This window comes from Sus scrofa, chromosome X (genome assembly GCF_000003025.6).
Source record: "Sus scrofa isolate TJ Tabasco breed Duroc chromosome X, Sscrofa11.1, whole genome shotgun sequence".
NCBI lineage: Eukaryota > Metazoa > Chordata > Mammalia > Artiodactyla > Suidae > Sus > Sus scrofa.
In genome coordinates this window covers 15605892-15617530 of record NC_010461.5, presented here as the reverse complement: position 1 = coordinate 15617530, position 11639 = coordinate 15605892, and the positions used below count along the sequence as shown (strand labels likewise).

Below are 11639 nucleotides of genomic sequence, written 5' to 3'. Positions count from 1 at the left end.
AGGAAGGCCCCATAGAGTCCTGCTTAGTTTCAAGACCATGAGATGCTATCTCGTCTGTTCGTGGGGTTAAGAGGGAGCAAGAGAGCACAGGTGATGGAATGCAGCCCCATACTCAATTTACAATCGCAATGAAAAGGATCTGTGGTGAAAGTACTGAAACAGGCTACATTGTGGGTGAACCTCTATCACTTTATGCTAAGAAGGCAGACACAAAAAGTCACCTATGGTCTGATTCCATTTATATAGACTATCCACATAGGCAAATCCGCAGAGACAGAGAGCAGATTGGTGGCTGTCAAGGGCTGGAGGGAAGGTGAATGGGGAATAACTATTTACTAGAGAGGGGTTTTATTTGGGAGTAATTAAAATGTTTCGGACTGGGAACTCTGTCTAGTCACATATGATGGAGCATGATAATGTGAGAAAATAGAATGTATACATGTATGTGTCAAAAAAAATGTTTTGGAACTCGGTAGAGGTGGTGGTTTCACAACACTGCGAATGAACTAAATGCCACAGAATTGTACCCTTCAAAATGGTTAATTTTGTTACATAAATTTCACCTCAGTAAAGAAAATACCTGTCTAGTGGGAGAGAAAAAGCAAATGTAGCAAAATGTTCATAACGATGGATCTAGGTACAGGCCATCAGGAAGTCATTGTACTACCTCTAGCAACTTAAAAATTTTTCAAAATACAAATATCTCTAGAAAACTAGGAAATCATTTAGTGATCTTGCAAAACTGAGGTCACCAGTTACAATCTAAATTCTTACAGTTTCATACCTGTCATTTGATCACTGGCAGGTCAAAAATAGGAACAATGATGACTTCGTCAGCCAATAAGTTTTCTAGCAGTGAAAATTTCATTTTAGGAGAGTCACAAGCCAATGTTGTTTAACGTGGGAGCTTATGAAGATGCAAATTTCTAAACATTGGTGCCTAAAAATACATTTATTGGGTCCTCTGAACAGGTGGTATTAAGATGTGGTTTAACTGAAGGAGCCCAGCTTTTGAAATTATGTGTGTGTATCCTGGCTTTGTCACCATCAGACGGATGGATGAGTCTTACCCATCTACTGATGGCTAAAAGCAAAAGGATGCGAGCTGACTGAGAGTATCACAGGAGAAACATTAGGGACACAGCTGACCATTCTGACCCTCGCACAGAGTGTTCTGAAACTCAAATAGTAATGTATTAAAGATAATACCCCATCCTGTAACCTCATAATGAGGAGAAGCTGGCTTATCCACCTCCATTGCATAATGGGTCAGATGGAGTTAATATCTTCCTGGTTTCTTACAGGCCCATGACCTAGTTCTAAATTCCCCATTCAACCAGGTCTGAGGCCTGAGACAAAAAAAGAAAAAAATCAGTCTGTGTACAAAGAGAGGCTACTTGCTTCTCTAGGACAGACATGCAAAAAAGTACACAAAGATACAAAAGGTTGTATCACACAATGAATGTGCTTTTAACACTACCGAACCTATACACTTAAAAAGAGTTCATATGGTAAACTTAATATCATGTGTTTTTTGCCACAATGATAATAATTTTTAAAAAGCCCACATAAAGAGTTCTCTTTTGGCACAGTGCGTTAAAGCATTGTCACTGCAGGGACTTGGATCACCCCCGTGGTGTGGGTTCAATCCCTGGCCCGGAAACTTCTACAGGCCATGGGCATGGCCAATACATAAATCAATAAATACATTTTTTAAAATTAAAAAAGACACAGTTTTTTAAAAATTAAAAAAGACATGGTTTTATTTTTCATACAGCGGATCTGAGAATTACCTCTGTTTTGTCTAAAATGAAGGTACAGTGCTAGTCTTTAAAGCCCGATATGACTTACACTCCATCCAAATGAAATACAATCTGCTCCTACGGAGAGGGGAGAAAACTAGAAAAACACTCAGGCCTCTGCACACATCTTTGTTGAGCAAGGGACATAAGAACAGATTAATGGCAGAGGGACATTAAAAATAGAAAAGAACTATTGATTTGAGGGTGTTACCTCCAGAGACAAGTGCCAATAAACATTGGAGAGCAGTGGTCTCCATACTTCAGATGATGATGTGAACGAATCCATTCTCCTTTAGGGTTACTCGTGCTTTCTGAGATGCCATTTATCTTTTAGCTAGGCACTGCTTTGGGACATGACAAATCACCAAAGAGAAGAGGAGATTCGGTTCATAAATATAACTTTTATAGGATGACAAACAGAGGAATGATCTACTTAAATAACTAAGGGTTTCTTTGGCAGAAGTTTAGATTTTCCCAGAATTTTGATCAAGCACATAAGAACAAACCCATGTTCAATCAACAAGACTTAATAAGATCTTTAATATTCATCTATGATAAGAAGATCACCACTGAGATTATAGAGCTGTCATGTCCCATTTGGTAGCCACTATAAACATGTGGCTCTTGTGAGATGAAGCTAGTCTCAATTAAGATATGCCACAGGTGTAATATACACAACAGACTTCAAAGACTTAGTATGAAAACAGAATGTAAAAGATCACATTAATAATTTTATATTGATTGCATGTTAAAATGATAATATGTTATCCTTTTTTTTTCTTTCATTTTTTTTCTTTTTATGGCCGCACCTGCAGCATATGGAACCAAGCCATACCTGCGACCTACGCTGAAGTTTGCAGGAATGAATGCTGAATTCTTTTTTTGTTTGTTTGTTTGTTTTTTTTGTCTTTTGTCTTTTTAGGGCTGCACCCATGGCATATGGAAGTTCCCAGGCTAGGGGTCCAATCGGAGCGTAGCTGCCAGCCTATGCCACAGCCACAGCAATGCGGGATCCAGCCACATCTGCGACCCACACCACAGCTCACAGCAACGCTGGATCCTTAACCCACTGAGTGAGGCCAGGGATCAAACCTGTATCCTCATGGATCCTAATCAGGTTCGTTAACCACAGAGCCACAATGGGAACTCCAAAATGATAATATTTTGGATATACTGGGTTGAATAAAATATGTTATTGAGGAGTTCCCATTGTAGCTCAGCAGGTAAAGAACCTGGCATTGTTTCTGTGAGGATGTGGGTTCGATTCCTGGCCTCACCCAGTGGGTTAAGGCTCTGGCGTTGCAGCAAGCTATGGTGTAGTCTGCAAACACGGCTCAGATCTTGTGTTGCTAAGGCTGTGGTGTAGGCCTGCAGCTGTAGCTCCGATTCGACTCCTAGTCTGGGAACTTCCATATGCTTCACGTGTGGCCCTAAAAAGAAAAAAAATTATTGAAATTAAGTTTACCTATTTCACCTTTTTAATGTGGCTACTATAAAACTTCAAATTGCAATGTGTGTTTAGTACAATACTTCTATTGGATAGCACTGTAAAGACCATTTGAATTTGCTATTCCATTCTCTCACTCTTTATATGTGCCCGCGTGCTGTATGTAAACCTATACATGTGAAAATATATATTCTGATTTTCAAAGAAAGATATGTGCTCTTTTAAAAAGTGGACTATGCACCGTAAACCAGCTATAATGGAAAAAAATAAAAATCATTAATAAAAAAATAAATAAAAAATTAAAAGTGGGCTATGTAAAAACCATCAAGAAAAATACCGAGATAAACATTTTCCTCTCTTGTAATTAAAATGCCTGTTTTAGCATGACTTTTATGAACACACCACAATTTATATGAAACACTCCGCTGGTAAATGAGTCTACACAAAGCAGCATTGGCACTGGAACTGATTCAGACAGGCCACTTGAAACTGTTTTTGTTCCTCTAAAGTTGCTTCCCAATGGACTTGTCCATTTAGATTAGTTTGGTTGGAGTAAGAAGTGCAAAAATTTAAGTCACTGTACTTGGCCCGACAAAGCTCAGGATGGCTTGAAAAAGACTGGTAGAGGAGGTCCCATCGTGACACAGTGGAAACAAATCCGCCTAGGAACCATGAGGTTGTGGGTTCGATCCTTGGCCTCGCTCAGTGGGTTAAGGATCCGGCAGTGCTGTGAGCTGTGGTGTAGATCACAGATGCGGCTCAGATCTGGTATTGCTGTGGCTGTAGCTGTGGCCGGCAGCTACAGCTCCGATTCGACCCCCTAGCCTGGGAACCTCCATATGCCGCAGGAGCGGCCCCAGAAAAGGCAAAAAGACACACACACAAAAAAGAAAGTGACTGGTAGATAATGAAAAACGATCTCTGGCTAAAAAAATAGCCAAGGATTAGAGAAAGAGTACACTATTAGCATATCTATAATTGAGTTGAAGAAGCAGGAGTCTTAAATGACATTGGATTTCGTAAAAATGTTGGCTGAGGTTTTTTTTTGAACACAGCAACTACTACTTTTTTAAAAAAAATTTTAATTAAAGTATAGTTGATTTACAATGTTCTGTCAATTTCTGCTGTCTAGCAAAGCGGCCCAGTCATACATATAGAAACTATGATTTTTAAGAATGAAAAAGACAAAAAGACAGGAGTTCCCGTCATGTCGCAGTGGTTAACAAATCCGACTAGGAACCATGAGGTTGCAGGTTCGGTCCCCGCCCTTGCTCAATGGGTTAAGGATCTGGCGTTGCCGTGAGCTGTGGTGTAGGTTACAGACGTGGCTCGGATCCCGTGTTGCTGTGGCTCTGGCGTAGGCCGGTGGCTACAGCTCCGATTCGACCCCTGGCCTGGGAACCTCCATGTGCCGTAGGAGCGGCCCAAGAAATGGCAAAAAGACCAAAAAAAAAAAAAAAAAAAAAGACAAAAAGACAAAAAAAAATTTTTTTTAATTTTTAAAAAATTAGAAAAATAAAAATCAAGTATTGTCTAGCTTTAATACAACAATGTAATCTACATAATGGTGGGTTAGAATGAAATTTTTCTACCTCAGCTTCAGCCAAAGTGGCAAGACTACAGACATCAGATAGGAAAGTGAGCAGGAGGTGAAACCCCAGAGGCAGAAACTACGGGGCAAGTGTTCACGTTTGGTTTCTGTGCCTCTGGGAGCCTCACCCAGAGCAAGTGCATCTAAAGACTCAGGGTGTGGAGAGGGGAGGAGATTCGTGAAGAAGTTTCTTTGGAGAGAACTCATGCTATGCATTGAGGACGAAGGACCACAAGCTCCTTCATTTTGGGCCTTGTGGGAGAGACTTCTGGAGGGCCACTTGGGAGCTTTGGAAGGCGTTTGCCTCCGTGATGGGGAGAAACAGGGCTCACCTTACCCTCAGGAAAGCCGCAGTGAAGGGCAGAGACCCCGGCACCTCGAGTGTCCAAGAAGGGCTGGTAGAGCGGGGCAGGTGAAGTGGGAGCTGCTGTGTTGCACTGGCTTGAAATCCAGACTTCGTCAAAGGATGTAGGAGTATCTCTTGGGGGTCAGATGAGGGTCTTGGACCCCCTGAGGGAAGAGAGCATTTTTCCCTGCTCTTTAGTAGAAGGGATTAAGCAGATTCCTTCAGCTGCTGTAGAGGCTGGCTGTTGCCTTCCTTGTAGCCAAGCGATGTGTAAAATCTTTGTCCAAAATCATTCTTGTGTATGATATAACCAATATATTGAGCAAGACTGACTCTCATTGTAATCTGTTTAATGACACTACCATTTTCCCAGTCCCCCTCATTTCTTTTTAATAATGATTTTTTTCCCCATTATAGCTGGTTTACAGTCTTCTGTCAGTTTTCTGCTGCACAGCAAGGTGACCCCGTCACACATACACATATACATTCGTTTTTCTCACATTATCATGCTCCGTCGTAGGTGACTAGACATAGTTCCTAGTGCTACACAGCAGGATCCCATTGCTCATCCATTCCAAAGGCAACAGTCTGCATCTATTCACCCCAGACTCCCAGTCCCTCCCACTCCTTCCCCCTCCCTCTTGGCAACCACAAGCCTGTTCTCCATGTGCAGGAGTTTCTTCTCTGTGGAAAGGTTCATTTGGGCTGTATATTAGATTCCAGATATAAGTGACCAGCCCCCTCATTTTTTTTTTTCTTTTTGCCTTTTCTAGGGCTGCACCTGCGGCATATGGAGGTTCCCAGGCTAGGGGTCCAATCGGAGCTGTAGCCACCAGCCTATGCCACAGCCACAGCAATGCCAGATCCGAGCCGCATCTGCGACCTACACCACAGCTCACGGCAATGCTGGATCCTTAACCCACTGAGCAAGGGCAGGGATCGAACCCGCAACCTCATGGTTCTTAGTCGGATTCGTTAACCACTGCGCCATGACGGGAACTCCAAGCCCCCCAAATTTAAAAGCTTTCTTTTCTCTCCTTAGCCCATCCTCGCCTCCTACTGCCCATCCCCCCGTCCAGTCAGTCCATCCATGTCCTCCTGTGTACGTTTCTATCTGCACCCTATACTTTATAGCCTTCTCATGTCTGGTACTTTAGAGCTGCCTACACCTCTTTCCCCAACAATCCTTACTTGTCACCCTGCCTCTACCCATCACCCCACCACCCCAATGCATCCAACGTCCCACTGCCGCTCATTTTCTTAACCGCATGCCGCCAATCACGTGGTGCTCGTACTATAAAACCTTAAATGCAATGGTTTGTAATCCTGAGGGTGGGGAGGAGACGTGATATCTGAGGAGTTGGGGGGGGTCAGGGAAGGATTGGACCTTGAGAGATGTTTATACACTTTTCCTAAGACATTTTCCTCCGCTTCTCCTCCTCCCCATGTCTCCTTCCACCCCTAGCACATTGTTACCAATGGACTATGTTATCTATGTGACTGGTGGAGATACAGAACTAAGGCTGTATCAGTTAAAGATAGCAATGGTTTTCTAGCAGATAAGCCTTGAATACTCGGTGGATTTATTTCTCACTCTCATTATAATCTAATATGAGCTTTCTGCTTGAAGAGCCTCCTACGTGGCTATCCAGGGACCCAGACTCCGTCCACATTGTGGATATGCACTCCTCATTTGTAAAATGAATAGAATACTACTAGTCTTGTAAAGCACTCTTAATGATTACTATGTGAATGTATGCCTGACAAAGGAGGATCAGGATTGTCAGGAGTTCCCTGGGGGCTCAGAATAAATGCTACTGACAACCTGTCAAGGTACCATACAGGGCCAGTTTGGGCATTTTGAAACATGAAGTTAACCTTTAGACTCTTTTTACCTTGTCATCCATTTTTCTCCTCCTACTCCTGTTCATATTCCACCTCCCGAGTACAAAGGCTCTTGTTCTCAGTCATCAGTTGGAAAATCTTGAATATCTTCACTACCTTCCCCACCCAACTTTTCCACTTGCTTTTCATTCCCACTCTACCCCTCAAGGGGTGATAGATTAAAAAAAAAAAAAAAAAAAAAAAAAAACAACCTAAGATGCTATTCATCTCTAAGTGGTGTCTGTATCACAGTAAGTGATTTCTATAGATGGAAATTCCTCAAGATCCAATAGAAGGAAAAGCCTTCATTGGTGAGATTTCAAGCATGAAAATAGATCTAGGAGGAGCTATCTGCCCAGGGAGTAGATGCCAGCTCTGCCTCCCATTCTATTTCTCTTCTTTCCTTCCTTTTACCTTATGCCCAGAAGTTAGTATAAATAAACTCTTTCTCATGATTAAAAACACTGCCTTAATTTTGGACCTAATAATATTTCAGAATAAATGCAAAATCTTTTTGATTCCTGATTTTATTCTTCAATTTCTCTCTTCTATTTAAAGCAGTCTTCAGTGGCTGGGAAGCCCGGCCTCCCAAGACCAGAGTCAGTGGGAGCTGGTTGTTGTTGGAAGGGGGCTGGGCTGGGGGTTGGGAGGAGGACAGGGAGACCCCACTCTGCTGGCAGTCTTGGCTGGAGAAGAGGAACCACACTGCATAGAGCCTGGGGTGTGGTGGGAAGGGATGCAGCAGGAGGGGCAAGCTGGGGAGATGGGACCCACCTCAGTCCCCAGCTTCATTCTCCCCTAAAGTTTCCCCACTGGTGGCATTCTCTGCAGTCGTAGAGGCCTTTTTATTTCTGGGTTTTCTGACTTGCAGAACTGTGGAGGAGGGCCTTGAGCTCTGCATCCTGGACCTCCAGCTCGGACTTGTAAAGGTCAGGCTCAAAGGGACCACTGGTTATGTGCATAGGGCCATTGGGCATGAGCAGAACTGTAACATTAAACTGGGCAACAGACTCACCCTCTTTCTCGTAGAGAACATTAGCAGTTCATGTTTGGCGCACTCACCACACCCGTGCAGGCCTTCTTCTCATTTTCAAATGCTCTTAAAGTAAAGGGCATGACATCAAAATGTCTTTCGGCCTCACTGAAGAAGGCACTTGAAGTTTTCATTTTCAGGCCATACTGCTTAGAAGGGTCTCGATTGTAAATGACGGCTCTTTGTCCTGCATCCTTGGCGTTGCCCTCTCCTGAGCTGATGAGAACACCCACTGCATATACCTCATGTACCTCAAATTCGGCTTTTGCTTTTCTTTTAGGGCCGCACCTGCAGCATACCCAAGTTCCCAAGCTAGGGGTCAAATCCGAGCTAGAGCTGCCAATCTACATCATAGCCACAGCCATACCAGATCCAAGCTGCATCTGTGACCTACACCACAGCTCACAGCAAAGCCAGATCCTTACCCCTCAGGGATACTAATCGGGTTCGTTACCGCTGAGCCACAAGAACTTCCTCAAATTCGGCTTTTTTCATGGTCCTTCTTCTGCAGGTCTGTGGGATTCTGGATAATGGTGTTCTCTCTATCAATGACATGCTGCTTTAATTGGTGTGACAGCATACCTTCTATTGGTGTGCAATTAAATGAGTGTGCAACTTTTTTTTTTTTTCAGGCTTTTTTCCATTTCTAGGGCTGCTCCCGTGGCACATGGAGGTTCCCAGGTTAGGGGTCGAATGGGAGCTGTAGCCGCTGGCCTACGCCAGCGGCTACAGCAACTCAGGATCCCAACGGTGTCTGTGAGTCACGCCACAGCTCACGGCAATGCCAGATCCTTAACCCACTGAGCGAGGCCAGGGATTGGACCCACAACCTCATGGTTCTTGGTCGGATTCGCTAATCACTGAGCCACGATGGGAACTCCTTGAGTGTGCAACTTTGTTCCAGGCTTTTGTCATTTGTGTGTTTTGGTTTCCAGGTTTAACAAGGCATAAGGCAGCCTCAGCACAGAGGTGAGCTGCCTTAATGACATCTGCATTCTGCCCTGTTCCTTGGGTTCCCAGAGCTACATCAACCACAAATGTGTGAGCCACATTAGTGATGAAGCCATCCACGTGGACCCCAAGGTCAATTTTTACCAAGTCACCTTCCTTGAGAATATAGTCCTGGTCGCTCTTCAAAGGGAAGTGACATACACAGATATTTACTGAAATGCTGGTGGGAAAGGCAAGAACTTTCTTCATTTCTTTTTCTTTCTTGAAACTTCCCCTGTCTCTTCCGTTATCATGGCATTACTTTTCTCACACAGGCTCAGTACTGACACACATGTACAGGATGCTTCCACCAAAGACCCAAGTACCCCTAAGGGCCCTGGGCTTCAGCAGGCTCGGGCTTACAGCTTTTAGCAGATCTCAAAGAGGTATTGACCCAAAGTTTCAAACTGGTATATCTGGAATAGCAAGTGCCTCAGAATTTATAAAGGTTGGCAATGTTGCGCCCCTCGCCACCAATCTTATACTTGGTCACGACCAGGTCCTTGGCAATAGTCTGCTCCTGATGCTCGTCCTTGCCCAACATCTCCCCACCACCAGTACCAGCACCAGCACCAGCACCAGCACCAGCACCGCAGCCTAGTTTCTCCAGAGCCGCTGCCTCTGTCGCCCTTCCCAGGCACAGGCTGTGGCCAGAGCGCCTTGGATCCTCGAGGAGAGCGCGAGCAAAAGCCGGAGCAAGCTAGGGAGCGGGCTGGTGGGCGAGAGCGAGAAGCTGTGAGCACGCGGGCTGAGGCACAGGACACGCCAGGACGAGTCCCTCATACCTACGGCCAGCCTCTAGCGGCCCTCGCGGACTCGTGAACTACAATTCCCAGCCTGCCTTTCGCGCCCCTAAGCCAGGCCCTGGGCCTTGCCCTCCGAGGGCCTCTCCAGCCAGAATCGCTGAGCACGCTGGGAAGGGTCAGGGTGTGGCGGGCTGGCAGAGCTGTTGCCGAGCACGCGGGGGAACGCGGTCCCTCTTGCGAAAATTACGTCCACCAGGAGCACAGAGCAAGAGCCCGTAATATAAACGCATTTAAAAAAAAATAGAAGTGGGGATTTTGGAGAGCATGTCTTCCAGGTATCCTTAGGTAGGCATCATTCATTCACTCGCGCATGTGTTCGGTGCTAACCTCGTGGCGAAAGTTTTAAAAGGTGGCCACAAATTCTTTGGCACTCCTCCCGTAAATTGGTAGGGTCTAATTGTCCCCTTCCGCCCGTCTTGAATCTGGGCTGGCCTTATTTGGAAGCAGTAGAATATAGGAGAAAGGATGCTGTGTGAATTCCAAGGCGTTGTCAGAAGAGGCCTTCCAGCTTTTGCCTCGTCCTCTCTGAACACCTGCTCTATAGCTACCTCCCACTTGGGACCCGGCCACCACGCTCTGAGAGGCCCAGGCCACGAGTAGAAGCCAGGCGTAGGTCCTCCCGTGTTCATCAGCCCTGATTGCACTCAGCTGCCAGACTTGTGGGCGAGCTCTAATGGATATACAGCCTGGTCAAGCTTCTGATTACCGTAGGCACAAAGGACATCTGACTACAATTGTGTGAGAGATCCCAGTGACAACTGTTTGGCTGAACCTTCCCTGAATCTCTGACCCACAAAATGGTGAGCAAAATGAAGTGGAATTTTAATGTGTATAAAATTATCCTAAATTGGGGGTAATTTGTTATGCAGGAACAGATAGCTGGAATATTTGTCATGTTTACTTTTCTGTTGTGATCCTGTCTTTATTTCTTTTTTTGTCTTTTTGCCATTTCTTGGGCTGCTGCCATGGCATATGGAGGTTCCCAGGCTAGGGGTCCAGTCGGAGCTGTAGCCACCGGCCTACACCACAGCCACAGCAACGCGGGATCCCAGCTCATGGCAACGCCAGATCCTTAACCCACTGAGCAAGGGCAGGGATCGAACCCACAACCTCATGGTTCCTAGTCGGATTCGTTAACCACTGAGCCACGACGGGAACTCCAGTGATGCTGTCTTTTTTTAAAAAAAAAAAAAAGCTCAGAAGTTTTTTTTCTAGCAAAACTAAAAGGCACCTGGCCCCATAAGATGTTAATACCCTTTCCAAATTTTCTTCCTCAAGAGTAAAAGAGGCAGGTTCCAGATGATCTTCTAAAACCAGAATCCTTGATTTCAGTCTTTTACCCTTCTTCCAAGATCTCAAAGTAGTGACCAAGTATTAATTGAACACCCTCATATTCTCTCAGAAATCATACTTTGGGGGTAGGAAGGGAACACCTAACCTCAACCGAGCAAAATAGTGTTCGAATATCCCAGCAAAACATGTTGCAAGAGAAGCAAATTGGTTTTTCATTGAGCGACCCACCTAAAATATTACATTTTTTGGGCACATTTTGAACATACCTGACCTGTGATGAAGCAGAGTGTATCTTGCCAGCAGAGAAACTTCTCTAAGAAAAAGAATTTTCCAGATCAGTGGGACCTAGAAGTTAAATATAACCATCATGGAAACAAAATGGGAGAAAACAGAACATCTTTTGAAGTTCATAGTCCACATTATTTACAGTTGGCTGCTTAAGTTCCT

The 11639-nt window shown here is 44.7% G+C and overlaps 1 pseudogene; it reads right to left on the bottom strand.

The window, feature by feature from the left end:
• LOC100738732 lies at nucleotides 7831-9637 on the bottom strand (annotated as a pseudogene).